The sequence below is a fragment of the Molothrus aeneus genome, chromosome 11 (genome assembly GCF_037042795.1).
Source record: "Molothrus aeneus isolate 106 chromosome 11, BPBGC_Maene_1.0, whole genome shotgun sequence".
Lineage (NCBI taxonomy): Eukaryota > Metazoa > Chordata > Aves > Passeriformes > Icteridae > Molothrus > Molothrus aeneus.
The window spans coordinates 1,389,219-1,405,000 of record NC_089656.1 but is presented as its reverse complement, the minus strand read 5'-3'; positions in this window follow the sequence as shown (position 1 = coordinate 1,405,000).

Here is a 15,782-nt window from a genome sequence, read left to right as displayed (position 1 = left end):
GGGGCAGCATGGCCAGGAGCTGTTTGTGGGGCTGGGATGGGGCAGCATGGCCAGGAGCTGTTTGCAGCTGCCTGGCCTGGAAAATCCTGAATGGCTCTTGCTGCTTCTTACAACAGAGGATGAGATCCAGAGATGTTGGGAACTGCTGGAAAGTGCCTGCAAACCCTATCAGGCAGAAATACATGCAATTAATTTCTGCTGTTTTCTGCTCTCACAGTGTGGAGGGGTGTGAGGTTTAATAACTCTATGCAGGGCATTCCCTGATGAGACTTTTAGAGCCCTTACACTGGAATCTGCAGCCCTGGTTGTACTTTTAGCTACAATATTTATTGAAACTCACCTGCACTGAACAAAATGCAAGCTGTACTATTTGGGGTGCAATGGATGTCAGTCCCTTGGGCCAGCTGGGAAGGAGGGAGAATTAGCAGATGCAGTTGCTCATGGTTAAACTCCCACCCTTGAATTCTCCATAACTTGCACAGTGAAGATGAAATATCATGGGTGATTCTCCTGGGGGAGACTCTCACTGCCAGGTGCAGGGAAAGATGGGAAATGTGCTGCAAAGGAGATGCAGGTTTGCACACTGCCCTTGTAACTCCAGATTTTCCAGGTCTCCTCTCAGTTGCTTTCTTACCTTTGACCAGGAAGAACAAGAGACTCCAAAAGCACCTGCAAGACAAAGGAGCCCTGGTGTGAGGATGCAGCACTGAGGGAATATTTTACAGGAACATTTCTTTGCTGTCACTTTCTCTGTTCTAGTCAAAGGCTCTGCAATCTGTCCATATTTATTGCTTGGTTTAATATATATTATTTAGAGTTTTCCCTGACCTTCATCCCTGGCTCTGAACCACATTGTTTAATTTTGTGCAGATGGACACAAACACTTCCCCTGCAAATGTAAAATGTGGCTCTGAGATTTTCTGGGTGTGGGAAAGGCCCACAGACCTTTCATGTTGCAAAGGCTTTGGAAGGATCTCCCAAAGCTGAGCTGGACATCTCCACGCTGCCACTGGAAATTCATGGATTAAACTGAGATGTGCCATCACTCATCAAGCTGGTCAAGAATATTTCCCTGTTTGAATGTCTGCCCCACCCCAGCTTGGGAAGAAACATTCCCAGCCTCCTCTTTTTGGATTATTCCTCATTAGTTTTGGGTTATTCCTCAGCTTTTTGTGTCTGGAGATCATTAGGCCTGTTCCATGCACCTCTATATGAATCCACCTGCAGCTCTGTGAGGTAGATGGAGCCCTCAAATCTCAGTAAAATCCCTCTATCCACTCACCCTGGGGCAGTACAGCTTTTTATTTTTAATGCAAGTAAAACTGAAGCTTAATATTACACCTCCTTGAAGGAAGCATTTGAATTCCTAAAAGGGTGCTGTGTTTGAAGCATTATAATCTGCAGCTATTATGAATATTTTTTATTTCCCTTTTAAGCTGAAGGTGGGAATTAGGGGTGCTGCAGTTTTTGAGAGGAAGATAGTTGAATTTTGGCTTTCTGCATCATGGAACAGAGGAATTCTGTGACAGCCATTTATACAAATGGGCCAAGACATATCAGAGCTGATGTAAGTGCTGCCAATGCCTGAGTCTTGTCAGGTTTGTGCCTCCTGATCTTCACTACAAAGAAACCGTGCAAACATGTCACTTTATCACTTTGAGGAGTTAATTTGTCATCCAGGATGGTTTTAATCTCCGAGAGCACAACCATTTCTGAATTGTTTGTTTTATAACTCTGCTCTGTGAGATGTTGCTGGCTTTGATGTGCCTGTTGCTCTCGCCACAGGCAACGAAAAAACATCAGACAGTAAAATATTCCCAGTGCAGAGGGCCCTGCTGACCATGCAGCTGGGGAGGGGCTTGCTGTGGCCAGGCCAGTGGGCACACAGTGACCAGGGCAGTGATCACACAGTGACCAGGGCAATGATCACACAGTGACCAGGGCAGTGATCACACAGTGACCAGGGCAATGATCACACAGTGACCAGGGCAGTGATCACACAGTGACCAGGGCAATGATCACACAGTGACCAGGGCAATGATCACACAGTGACCAGGGCAATGATCACACAGTGACCAGGGCAGTGATCACACAGTGACCAGGGCAATGATCACACAGTGACCAGGGCAATGATCACACAGTGACCAGGGCAATGATCACACAGTGACCAGGGCAATGATCACACAGTGACCAGGGCAGTGGAGACCCCTTGGCTGAACCAGTGATCACCCTGTGCCCAGGGCGGTGGTCACTCCATGGCTGGGGCATCAGTGGTCACTCTGTGCCCAGGGCAGTGGTCACTCCATGGCTGGGGCAGTCAGTGGTCACTCTGTCACTCCATGGCTGGAGCACTCAGTGGTCACTCTGTCACTCCATGGCTGGAGCAGTCAGTGGTCACTCTCACTCCATGGCTGGAGCAGTCAGTGGTCACTCCATGGCTGGAGCAGTCAGTGGTCACTCTGTCACTCCATGGCTGGGGCAGTCAGTGGTCACTCTGTCACTCCATGGCCAGGGCAGTGGTCACTCCATGGCTGGGGCATCAGTGGTCACTCTGTGCCCAGGGCAGTGGTCACTCCATGGCTGGGGCAGTCAGTGGTCACTCTGTCACTCCATGGCCAGGGCAGTGGTCACTCCATGGCTGGGGCATCAGTGGTCACTCTGTGCCCAGGGCAGTGGTCACTCCATGGCTGGGGCAGTCAGTGGTCACTCTGTCACTCTATGGCTGGAGCAGTCAGTGGTCACTCCATGGCTGGGGCAGTCAGTGGTCACTCTGGTGACTCTGTGCCCAGGGCAGTGGTCACTCCATGGCTGGAGCACTCAGTGGTCACTCTGTCACTCCATGGCCAGGGCAGTGGTCACTCCATGGCTGGGGCAGTCAGTGGTCACTCTGTGCCCAGGGCAGTGGTCACTCCATGGCTGGGGCAGTCAGTGGTCACTCTGTGCCCAGGGCAGTGGTCACTCCATGCCCACACCAATGCCACCTCCCATGTGTTCCCCCAGCCCTGTGTCTCTCAGGGGCTCCCAAGCCCTGCCTGGGTTGGGTTCTGAGGTGAAAATGGTGGATTTTGGTTCTTGTGCCCCTCCCCAGGTGAGCTCAGAGAGCTCTGACAGCTGAAGCCATTCATTTGTTTATTATGGACAGGGCTCTGTGGGTTTTTGGCAGTTCCTGATCTGTGCTCTCCTGGTCCTGCCTGGGAAGGAGGCAGGGGCACATCACTGCTGGGGCTTGGTCTCTGTCACTGTGGGAATTATCACTCACTTCAATAATTTAGGAATCATTGTCTTGTTCATTTTCTGTCCAAAACTAAATTCCATCTGAAAAATTGCTGGCATTTTTCTCCTCAGAGTGTGAGCACTTATTGTCTAAGGAATTCAAATGCAAAGAGCTTGATGGCTCCATTCTCTTGGCACCAGCTCCATGCAGGAATTTTGTGGATCCTGATTTCACCAGTACCTTGAGCACATGTATTTTTAAAGTATTTTTTCTCTTTTTCTTCTCTTTTTTTCTTTTCTTTTCTTTCCCTTTCAAAATTTTTTTGTTGGTCTGGAGATGCCCAGGAGCCATTGTATATTTAATGTGACAGAAAACTTTAAAAGTAATTTCTGTTTTTAACAGAAATTTATATTACATAATCTCTTTCTATTTTGGTATACATACATAGAAGTATAAATAGAACACTCTTGTTAACCTATTTATGAGGGTTGGAATATTGGGATCATCAATATCATACTGCAATAGTTAAAGATTTCATCAAGATAAAGATTTAAAGGGAAAAGAAACTTTGGACACAGTTTGGTTATTGCAGTAATAAAAGTATTAAATTGAAACTGATGGAGGTCAGAAGCATAAGCCACAGAGGGAAGAGCCACAATGACATGGAAAAAAGGCAAATATAGCAATATTTGGGTATTCTATGGGCACTGGAAAGAAGGATGGGTAGGAAGGAGACTATTAAATATCCATGTTTTAATACAAAGCCCATATAGAATAACCTGGAAGTAGAGGCAGTTTGAAACTGCATTTTACTTGGTTTGCTGGTAAATCTTTTGGAACAACTGGGTGGCATTTCAACCCAGCAGCTGCAGCAGGTGCCCTGAGAGATGCTGGTGGGCAAAGGAAATTTGCCTGGAAGGAATGAGCTGCCTTGGTTCCCCAGTGAGGCTCAGCAGCTCTGGAAGGTTTCCCAAAGCACAGGACTCCACCACTGACATCACCAGGAGATTCTGGAGCTCTCTTGGGACAGGATGGAACAGCACAGAGCAAAGTTCTTCCTTTGCATCTTTGATTTCTGAAGCTGTGCTGACAGTCTGTCACTGCCTGCCTGTGCTTGCTGCCTGTGCAAACAACCCAGACCACAAACCTCAGACCCAAAGTGCTGAAAGAGAAGGAAACTGCAGGATATTCTGCCAAAGAAACCCTAGGAATAAGTCAAAACCAGTATTTTTCCTACCTGAAATGTGACAGTAGCATATAATTAAATATATATATGTGAACCCAAACTGTTACATATCTATATAAAAATCAGGCTACAGTGCTCAGCTTGAGTAACAAAGCTCAGGGATGTGGTTTCCAACACTCAGTTTTGGGCATTATTCAGTTTTACAGAGCTGGAAGTCTTTGCTATTTTGTGTTGGGTAATCAATGGGCTTTTCTTCCCCTCCTGCTGGTGTCCTGTCCCACAGGACAGAATGCCCTGGAGCCCCTCAGAGCACAGCACAAACCCTGAACCCTGGGCAGGCCAGCTCAGGCTGTCCCCTCCCAGCTGTTCCTGGGCTGGGGTTTGGGGCAGGATCCAGCTGGGCACTGCCATCCCTGACTGCCTCGGAAGCCAAGGGTTGGTTGGATTGGCAGAGGATCCTGAAGATTTGGCATAGCAGTGAGAAAAGAATGGGTTTGCCTGTGCACAAATCCAAATCCTGGGAGCAAAGAGCCAGTTTGTGTTTCCATGCTCCTCCAGGAACAAAGAGCCAGTTTGGGTTTCCATGTTCCTCTAGGAGCAAAGAGCCAGTTTGGGTTTCCATGTTCCTACAGGAGCAAAGAGCCAGTTTGGGTTTCCATGTTCCTCTAGGAGCAAAGAGCCAGTTTGGGTTTCCATGTTCCTCTAGGAGCAAAGAGCCAGTTTGGGTTTCCATGTTCCTCTAGGAGCAAAGAGCCAGTTTGGGTTTCCATGTTCCTACAGGAACAAAGAGCCAGTTTGGGTTTCCATGCTCCTCCAGGAGCAAAGAGCCAGTTTGGGTTTCCATGTTCCTCCAGGAGCAAAGAGCCAGTTTGGGTTTCCATGTTCCTACAGGAACAAAGAGCCAGTTTGGGTTTCCATGTTCCTACAGGAGCAAAGAGCCAGTTTGGGTTTCCATGTTCCTCCAGGAGCACGGACAGCTGGAATTCTGTGGGCAGTGCACTGCTGGAGCATCCCTGCCCAGGTGAAGCCCTGTCACTGAAATTCCCCTGCTGAGGAGGAGGGCACACTGCTTCAGGGCCTCATTTCAGGAGCAGTGATTTGGTGTGGGTCCTTTTGTTATATTCCTGATTGCTGGCTCTGAGAGCTGAGGCTTAATTCAATGGCTGTGGACATGGAAAAACCTCTCAATGATAACCACTCTGTTTTGTCCTGATTGAATTTGTGATATGCTGTGGTCATCATTCAGTGGAAATCAAGAGCTGGGAGTAGTGGCTTCACATCAATTCAGTCAAATCACTGCTTAAAACTGGAGTTATAATCCTTTAAATTTAATTTTGTGGGCAAATTGCAGTTGCCAGCTCCTCAATTTGACTCGTTCCAAAAACATAAGAAATTGAAAATGCCAGGAGGCATCAGTCCTGTAAATATATTAGTGCCATCTGGAGTGGAGTGACCTTGGACATTTTGCCTGGCCTTAGTATCTTATTGTTGAAAGTAATTCAGCCATTAATACTTGATTGAGTTTGTGCCTCTGACTACACAGAACTTGATTTTTACCTCTCATTCAAAGAGCAGGTGACATCTAATTTAATAAAGTATTAGATATGTGTTATAATAATTTGTTGTTTTTTTACAGAAAAAGAGCAAGCAAATAAATATAGATTGCCTTGAAATCCACTGTGTGTGCAGTACAGGAAAGAGAACAAGATTTCTGGGTTTTGTGACAGCCTCAGTGAAGCACAACAATTAATTTTAGAGCTACCTGCCTTTGAGCTATTTTTTATCAAGTTTCAAAAAAAAAAAATCTGCTTGTACCTTAAATCATTATCAAGCTTTGGGGAAACAATTTCTAGATTAAAATTACTTCAGGACTGGTGAAATGTTACACTTTTGATACAGGGCCCAGTGAAAATACTGGGAAGAATTCTATTGACTTGAAGTGAGCTAAAATTTCAGGGGCTTCAAAAGGTGATTTACATCAATGAGGTGAAGAGAACCAAACCTTTGGCTCACTGCAGGTTAAGTGTGGTCCAAACCTCAGTGCACCCAGTGCAGCTGATTTAGCCCTGGGTGTTCAGGGGTGGGCTCATTAACACCAGTCGGGTAATGTCACATCAGGAGGGGCTTGTCAGGGAAAACGAGCAGCCCTAACAGCAGCTGCCTTCTTGCCAACAGAGTTGATTATTTTAATAGCAGCAGTGTTTTACAGAACTCTGCACACAAAGCAGATTAATAGCTGGAAACACAGGAATCTGAGGTAGATTTGTAATGGGCAGATTCGTGGTCTTGCCTGGTTTCTGGCAAGGTCTGAGGTCCCACCAATCTTGGAAAGATTGCTTAATTATGGCAGGAGTCTGTCTCAAGGTGTGCACATCTAACATGGCTGTTGGGAAAGCCTTTAAAACAAAGAATGTTTCCCCAAAGCAGTGAGATATTGGTGAATATTTCAAATATGAAATGCACACTCAGAGGGAAGTTAACTGAAGGCTTTGGAGCACTCTAGGGTTCAGCTCCCATCCAGTCAGCATAAAAGCAACATTTTTTGGTGTAATATCCTTGCCTAGCCTTGTTGATAAACTCAAATAAGCCTATTTTGACATGAGGCTGATGTGTAAGTCCTTGGGAAGGTGACAGCCTGGTCTGCTGCCCTGCGCAGCCCAGAGCCTGTGCTGGGCCACTGGGGCCAGAAAATACAACCAGTACCTAAAACCAGCAGAAAGCAAAGAGTGAAATGTGAAGAAATAATGATTTCATCAACATGATTTGCTCAAAGTGTGAAGAAATAATAATTTCATAAACATGATTGGCTCAAAGTGTGAAATAACTGAGAAGCAGGTTCCTGGCAGATTGCTGCAGCTCCCCGTGAGCTGCCCTGATGGAGGAAGGGCTGGAGGATGGCCCTGCATGGGGCAGCCTGCTCTGGCTGAGGGAAGGGTCGGGGTTCCCCTGAGCTGAGTGGCAGATGTTCCATCAGACTGTCCCACAGCCTGCTCTGAGCTGAATGGCACCTGTCAGTCACTTGTGCTGTCACAGTAACATATCTAATAAACAGAAATCCAGGAATTACCAATGTGCAGATCTGCTGATTGTTTTGGAGCAAGGCCTAAAGTCAGGCAGGATTCAGTGTCAGCTCTGCCATGGTACCACTTTTGGCTGTCAGGGACTTTCAAACTTTACCTCACTATTGCTTATGAAGCACTTCAGTCAATGAAATCCATAGGAGCCAAAAATGCAACTAAGTAAATTGTCCATGTCTTAGCAGAGACATTTAAGCTAAAATATGACCAAAGGGTGTTGTGCCAGGCTGGTCACTTGAAAAGGGACAGTGCTCACCTGGGGATTCCCAGGGAACCACCAAACTCTTTGTATTGCAGGTTCATGAACCTTAAAAATGCCAGAGAAGAGAGCAGTTTCTTTAGTGTAACTAATTGTAGTTAATAGAAGTACAGATAAAATTGAATCATTAGATGCCTTTGTTAAGAACCATAGTGAAAATAGGCAGTAACAGCAATGACTCTTTCTTCAGTCTCAGCTGGTCCTGCACAGAGGGGGTCATGCAAGCATAACTTTATTTGTCATTTAGAGGATTGTTAACGACCAAAGAACCTGAGATCCAAGCAGATCTGCCAGTGCTTTCTTAAAAGTTTCCCTCAACCATGTGTTATGTGCCTTAGGTTGAATTAAATCTTCTCTATAAGGAAAAATGGGTTTCAAAATGAATTTTGAATCATCAGGTGATCAAATTTAATTACAAATTTCCTGTAATTTTGCAAAGAGCTACTCTGAATCCTGATGTTTCATACACCATATTTTAACAAATGCTTGCACTTGCATTATCAAAAGCCACACAAAGAAGGATCAGCTATCACAGTTTAAGGGGTTATAAGTTTTTCCTGCTTCCCTTCCACTAGGATATAGAGGAGGAGAATTTTGGCAAGCCTTTGGAATTCTGGGGTCTGTTATCTGGTGAGTCTTACTGATATTCCTTACAAAATACACATTGAGAGTCATCCATTCTGTCCAAGCAGTGGGAATAACCAGTATGGAAACTGGCAGGGTTTGCATTCAGTTTTCTGCTTTCATCTGGGCCATGAAAGCTGAATGTTTGAAATCACAGAAAAAAAAAAGATGATTCCAAAATAATCTTTTTTTTTGGCATAGCTGAGAGAAATATACATCAAAATATGCATCAAAAAGATATTAAAATGATATCAATCATTTTAATATAAAAAAGATAATAAAATTGAAAGATATTCCCCTTGCCAGGCCAGCCCTTCCCCTTGTGAGGATTTCTCTCTCAGTGTCCTTGCTGCTTCCATCCCAGTGGGGAAAAAGGGTGTCCTTGGCTTGGCAGGGGCTGGGCTGGGGTGGTGCCTCCCACCCCCTCCTTGGGGATTTAGAACAGCCCCTGCAGGGGCTTTGGGTCCTGCTCTCGCCCTGGTTCCCTAAGCCAAGCTCAACACGCTGGGGAAGGCTGGACATGAGCTCCAGGGGGACGTGGGCCCTGCTGGCACCACGGGGCTGGGAGGTGATGGCCACAGGCTCTGCTCAGGGACCACTGTGGGAGCCCAGGGCATCCCTCTGACTGCCCTGCATGGCTCGAGCTCCTGGCAAGGGCTCCCAGACCCTGCATGAAGCCAGAGGCACCTGGGACTTTGATTTTGACCCATGGAAAAATTTACCAACCTTATAGGAGGAACTACAAGCCACAAGAGTTTAAGCAGAATGATAGTTAGTTTATCACGGGGTGAAAAATAGATTTTTGGGGGTTTTAGAATGGAGGTTCAGGGGGCAAGATGGAGGAATTTGGGCGTGCCCTGTCCTTTCTCCCTCCTGGCCTCCATGTTCTGTGTGATGCTGGCACTTCTGCATTGGTGTAGAGTAGGAACACACTGTCTAACATAGGTGATAGGTATTGGAAAATTATTGTTAGCAAAGCACATGTAGTTTTTAGTGTAAAATGTTGACACCAGCCCAAGGGTGGTCAGTGTGCCTTGGACTGTCCTGCTGAATGGACCTCAGCTGTTATAGAGAACAGAAAAAGAAACAACCTTGAAAAGCACAGCTGAAGAATCCTGACTCCTCCTTTAACTGCGAGGCTGGGAAAAGAGACTTTCTAACACATCTCAGGGTCACTCTGAGCAGAAGAGATTCTGAGAGCCCAGCACCCACAGCTGGGACAGGTGATCCACAGGTGATCCAAACTGAGCCACAGCTGGGCCACAGGTGATGCACAGGTGATGCACAGCTCATCCACAGCTGGGCCACAGCCCAGTCACAGCTCATCCACAGGTGATCCAAGCTGATCCACAGCTGGGCCACAGGTGATGCACAGGTGATGCACAGGTGATGCACAGCTCATCCACAGCTGGGCCACAGCTCAGTCACAGCTCATCCACAGGTGATCCAAGCTGATCCACAGCTGGGCCAGGTCTGGCTCCCGTCAGGAGCAGCCATTGCTGAGCTGCCTGCTTTGGCTCCTGTGTTTGTGTTTTCAGAACTGAGCTCTGCTTTCCCAGGCTCTGTGCTGCATGGGAGAGCTGATGTTTTCGTTCTCTAAGTGCTTGCTGAAATGGCATAAATAGTGAGGCACAAAGACTCTCACGCTGCTGAAGCCGGGGAGCAGCAGAACAAACTTGCACTTATGTGACACTTCAGAAACACGAGTCTGGGGCCTCAGATGGAGACAGACAGGAACGGCTGAAAAGTCACTGCCAAACCACAAGCACTCCATTGAAGGAAGAGGAACAGACTTGGCAGATAAAACAAACAATGCCGAGGGTGCTGTAAAGCCCAGTGCTTTGCTTTTCATTTTTCAACTCGGCTGGAACACCACGGAGTGATTTTTAGAAAGGCTCTGCAGCTCTCACATCCCTGCCTTTTGCTCTCACAGCCATTCCTAAAGCCACCTTTTCCCCCAGCCTGCTTTCTCCAAGTTGTTTATCTGCTGCTGGTTTTCACTGGGCTGGCACTTTGCAGAAATGTGGAAGTTCCTTTGGAACTATTTTTGTTTAACTCTTAAGCCCCTGTCCATGCAGCAAAGTTGTTTCCCTTGCATACCTCTCCTTCTAGAAACTGTATTCCAGAATAAAAATGATTCATCCATTCTGGAGTTAATTATCTTGGGGAAAAAAACCCTAAAATTCCTTTTGTGTGCTATGTTTATGCTGGGACTTAGAGCAGAGCAGCAGAGCAGAATTGGCAGAACAGAATTCTGAGTGATGGGAGGGTTTCCCTGCAGACAAACCCAGCCCCATGGCCCAGCTGCCAGGTTTGCAGACACTCCTGAAGCCAGAGCACAGCACGGTTCCCAGGCACTGCCAAGTCCCACACACACCCAAATCTGAGGCTTCCCCTGCCTCCACAGGGATTTTCCTAAAGAAACCATCTCCTCTGCCAGGCTTTCTGCTGAAGAGGCACCTGTGGGGAGCAGGGCAGCCCTGGGCTGGTTTTTGTGCTTTCCAGAGACATCAGAGTCTGAGTTATGGCTCCTCATACTCGGGGAGGGAGAAGCTCTTTTGCAAGATCTCAGGTAAAGAGCAGTGCAGCAGAGCTTGTTACATTGATGGTCCTTTACTCTGACATTTTGATTTAGTTTAAAATTCTGTTTAAACTTTACTTCTAGATAGTAGTGCTTAAATTTTTTATTGGTAGGCTGCTTGCAACTAGCCCATCCAATTTGTTTTCTTTCTGTGGATTGGCTGACAAAAATACAAAAGCAAACAGTAGCTTGGAAATCAGCTCTGAAAGTTTAATGAACCTGGGGACTGACAGACGAAGGGGTTCTCTGGGAGAATTCAGCTTTGGTAGTTCCACACCTCCTTTCTTGCTTGGAAGTTGAGTCAACCAACCAAAACCATCAAGATTAAGTGTCCTGGATTTAGGTAACCTTTTTAGGGTCTGAAAAGTGCAATCAAAATGCTACACTTTTGTAAATGTCTTTTTGCTGGTGGCCTTTTAAAACAATGTCTACACGTGCACTGTAAGTCCTGGAGAGCTGAAAATCAAAGTACCTTACAAATGTTGAGGGTGGTTTCAGTAACTCTTGCAGTTATCACAGGTTTAGCTGTACTCTGTTGAATATTGAAGACAAGAATGTCATTTCTGCCTAAGTTAAAGATGTTAGAATTCCACTCTTAGGTCAATTTTGTTCTTGTAAGGAATGACACCAGGGTTTAACATTGTCCTTTCTAAATTGCAAAGAATGGAATTTTCTCCCGAGGTATGTGCTGTGTAATCAGATATTCAGGTTGTTTTGTAATTGGTTCAAAACTTTTGAAGCCTAAGAATGGAACACTCAAATCTGATACAGGGACAATTTTACAAATGCAGTCCAAATTGAGGGTTGTTATTGTAGAGAAGAAAGAATTAACTGCTCAAAGAAATGGTACTGATCTTCAGAAGTTTGTATTTTGTTTATCTGGAGTTATTACCTTGAAATTAATTTTGTTAAGTAGTCTTCTTAGTGCTTCACATTTACACTAATAAAAAAGCATAATTTTTAAACCTACAAAAAGCAAACCTGCTTTAAGCATAAGTCTCTCCTGAGCTGCTCTGTGTAATCCTATAGGCAGGGAATTTCTAAAACAAATACCTGGGAAGGAACAGCCCTTTTTGACAGGCACATTTGCAAGGCACCAAGGCAGTTCTTTGAGAAATTTCCTCTGAATTAAGTTCAGCTGTTCTCACTGCAGGGAGATTTCATTATTCATTTAACTCTTTTGGGAACAAAGGTACAGATCTAAAAATCCTTACCCTGAAAGATGCTGAAATGCCTCAAATGTCTTTGCTTATTATGCATCCCTAGATCAGCCCTACAACTTCAACACAGAGGACCAAATCTATGCCACGTGTGAGCCTTTCAAATTCAGGGAAGCTGTGCTGAGGGTGAACTTGGCTATCAACAGCTCCTTAGATCTAAATATCAGGGTCATTGCTTAGATCCTTTGGTCCTTGATGTAGGTGTCTCACAGCTCATGAAAGGAGCAGGGCTATTTAAATATTCAGGGAACAAGCAGTGCCTGTGAGAGCAGCAAGAGGCTTCTTCCTTTCAATGGTAAAGGGCCCATAAATTCCAAATGTAGGAAAGGGAAGGAGAAGAAAAACCTGCTGTGAAGAGGTAAAAATGGCAAAATGCAAAGACAGACATTTCAGGAGGACAAAAAGGAAAAATATCAAAAGTATCTAGTACTTAAAATCTAGAAAATTACTTTTTTTCCTAAACAGCAAATTGTAAAATGGTGCAGTAATTCAAAGTCTCAAAGCTTCACCTGGTCACCATGGCCCCATTTCTGGTTAGAAGGAGCCAAAACTCATTTTCATACTGTTCAAACCTGGGTTGGATTTTTGCTTTTTTTCCCCTTCCCCTTCTCCTCAAAGAATACTCCAAGTTATGGATTTAGTATTTACACAAAGTATGGGAAAAAGAAAGAATCAAGGTCATATTCTTCCTTTCATTATCAAATGATCATTCCTGGCTCTCCACACCTTTGGCTGAGCAGGAGGAGTGTCCAAGCCTGCACTGGCTGTGCTTCCTGCTAATCCATCCTGCTGTGTGGGAGGGAGCAAGTGGCTGTGATCAAAAGGAAATCCAGCCTGAATGCATGGAGAAATAACATGGATTTACAGTTCCCTTCATAAGGACATATTTGAGGAAGGCTTTGTGCTTTTAATGAGTGAGCATCTCCCTTTGTACCAAGGCAACTTTTATCTACTCGAGGAACTTCCTTAATTTTTTTGTTGTTGTTGTTGTTTAAAATGCAGCTGTTGAGCCTTAGAGGCTGCAGCATTCAGAGTTCACGTTCTGCCTGTTTCAGAAAGGATGGCAGAGCTGTTTGTCTCCTGGGCAGAGACAAATGGGGGTGGCTCTGGCAGTGTCACACTGCAGGACACGTTTGTGGCAGGGCTGGGCCTTCAGCTGAGGGATTCTCTGGGTTTGGATCCATTATAAAACAGGTCTGGGGGATTTTTGCTCATTTCTTTATGTTAAATATGTAATTTCCTGCCATGAAGGCATTTATGGCATTTTTTTTATTGAAACATTTAAAGGGAAATTTTTAAAAGTGCATCATTGAAGCTGTCAGGCCTGAAGAGCCCCAGGGAGAACTTTTCCTTCAGCAAACACTTCCCTCCTGCTGGGAACTGCTAGAAGGTGTAATCTGTTTGTCAGATGATCATGTTTCCCTCAGGGTTCTCCTGGCAGCAGCCATGGGACTCCTCAGAAAGGCAGTGAAATGTTGGGAAAGCTCAGCACCAGCTCTGGGCTGTACAGGCAGCTGCACAAATTGTGACCCCATCCGTTGGGTGCTCTGAGCTTCTGGATTTGCTCTTCCTCAGAGCTGACATCCTTTGCTTGCCTCAGAGCTGGCAAAGGCCACAGAATATGTGCTTGGAGGCAGCTTACAGGTCCCTTGGAACTGCCTGAGCTTCACTGACCAGTTTGTCATCATGGTCCTGACTAACCAGGCTGGGCTTTGGAAAGCCTGAATTACTGCCCCTTACAATGCATCTATAAAGGCTCTTAGAATTTAAGACTGGAATGTCATCAAATTGTTCAAGTCCATTTTGGTTACTATTAAATACATTGTTTGCACTGTTTGTAGAAGTCTCCAGAATTGCCTCATCTTTCACAAGGACATTTATGGGAGTAGTTTGCTGTGTTTGAAAGTGCAAAGCTTTCTGAATTCTTCCAAAGCAACCATCACCCTCTGAACAGACTTAGCACCTACCAGAACCATTGAAATAGAAAGAAAACAGTATTATAATCCTGTAAAACCTGTCATGAGTATCATAAAGTCCCCAGCAATGACATTGTAAGCAGATGTACAGACAACAACTGTTCTGTGGCCAGCAAAGTCCTCTCTGTGCATTAGGAGGCAGAACACTGAGCTGTGCTCTTGACCTCTGAATAAATCTGCTCCTTCTGCAGACAGCATCCTTTGCCAACCACATCAGGAAAAGTTCCCCAAAGAATATAGTTCTGAATTCAGTTTCTGCTGACTACAGCTCTGTCACACTTTACACACAAAACATATGTTAGTACATTCCAGGTTTTAGTGTGGAAACCCTTATGGAGCAGGATTTTAGGCTGTTGGTTTGTTTTATAAAATCAGCCATCCCTCCAGACAGAAATAGGAATTTTTCCAGCGAGTTGTGTTGGCAGGTGAGCTGTGCAGCCTGTGCAGTTTGTGTTGTCCCATGACAGTCTGCATGCAGCACAATTATGAAACGTGCATATTATGCTGTAAAGTTGAGGGAAAAGAGGATTTTATGTGTTTAAGTTTTGGAACATGTAAAGCATGTGGTGCACACAGATCTGCCTGGTGACAAGGCAACAAGCTGCTCCAGATCAGCTTCCCCTGCAGGGAAACAGCCCAGAGGACTTGGGTGCCCAGATCCTAAGAAATCCAAAGGGGGTAAATTTCCTGCCTCGTTAATGGACTTTCAACAGGCCTAAAATGTTAAACCAGAACTTTACTAAACTGGGTAAACCAGGCTCTTATGTCAGCAGGAGAAAACCAGGCATTTTGTGTAAAGGAACTGCATGTGTCTGACTCCCTAAGCTCCTTCATCTTGTTGCTTTTATAGAAAACTCCACTGTGGTCCTGGGGGAAGCTGCTGATCCGTGGAGTTTTTCCAGTGCAATATCTGGATATGAGAGAGAGGAGACTGAACTTGTGCTTTCCTTTAGCCAAGGCTGTGGTGAGAATCAGATGAAAAGTAATTCATGAGGGCAACCCCAGCAGACTTTGTTTTCTAGAAGAACAAGAGCCTGGGTTTCGTGGGCATTGCGCTTATCTAGTGCTTTCAAAATCTAATCTTGTCTATTTTCTCTTCCTTGGTCCTTGAAAACACAGATGATATTTTGGAGTTGCCTGCTGTATAGCTCATTCAACATGTTTTCCTTTCACTATGATTGCTTTGGAGAACAAGTAAATACAGAATTTATCTGGGAGGGGGTGAACTCCCCATGTCAGTGCAGGCAGCCTGGTGTGACTGTCACTGGACTGACACCAGCAGCCTGGGCCTCCTCAAAAAGAGTTTTCCTGCTCTTGTCAGCACTCATCTGATTTCCAGTGGAGAGCACTGAGGAGCCTGAAGGGCTCTGTGTCCCTGCTCTGCTCGTGGGCTCTCACAGAGGTGGAATGAGCTGGTCTGGCCTGCTCAGCCTTTGCAGCTCAGCTGAGAAAGCCCAGAGTTATTGCTCCTTGGGATGTCAGCACCTGCCCACCACTGCTCTGGGCTGATTTAACTTCTGCTAGATGGCAGAATTTTCTCTCACTCCAAGCTTCCTTTGAATGTAAATGAACAATCCAGAGGCTTCAAGCTCATGTCAGATATATTGTGCCATTTCAAAGGTTGTTTTCTAGTGAGGTATTTTCA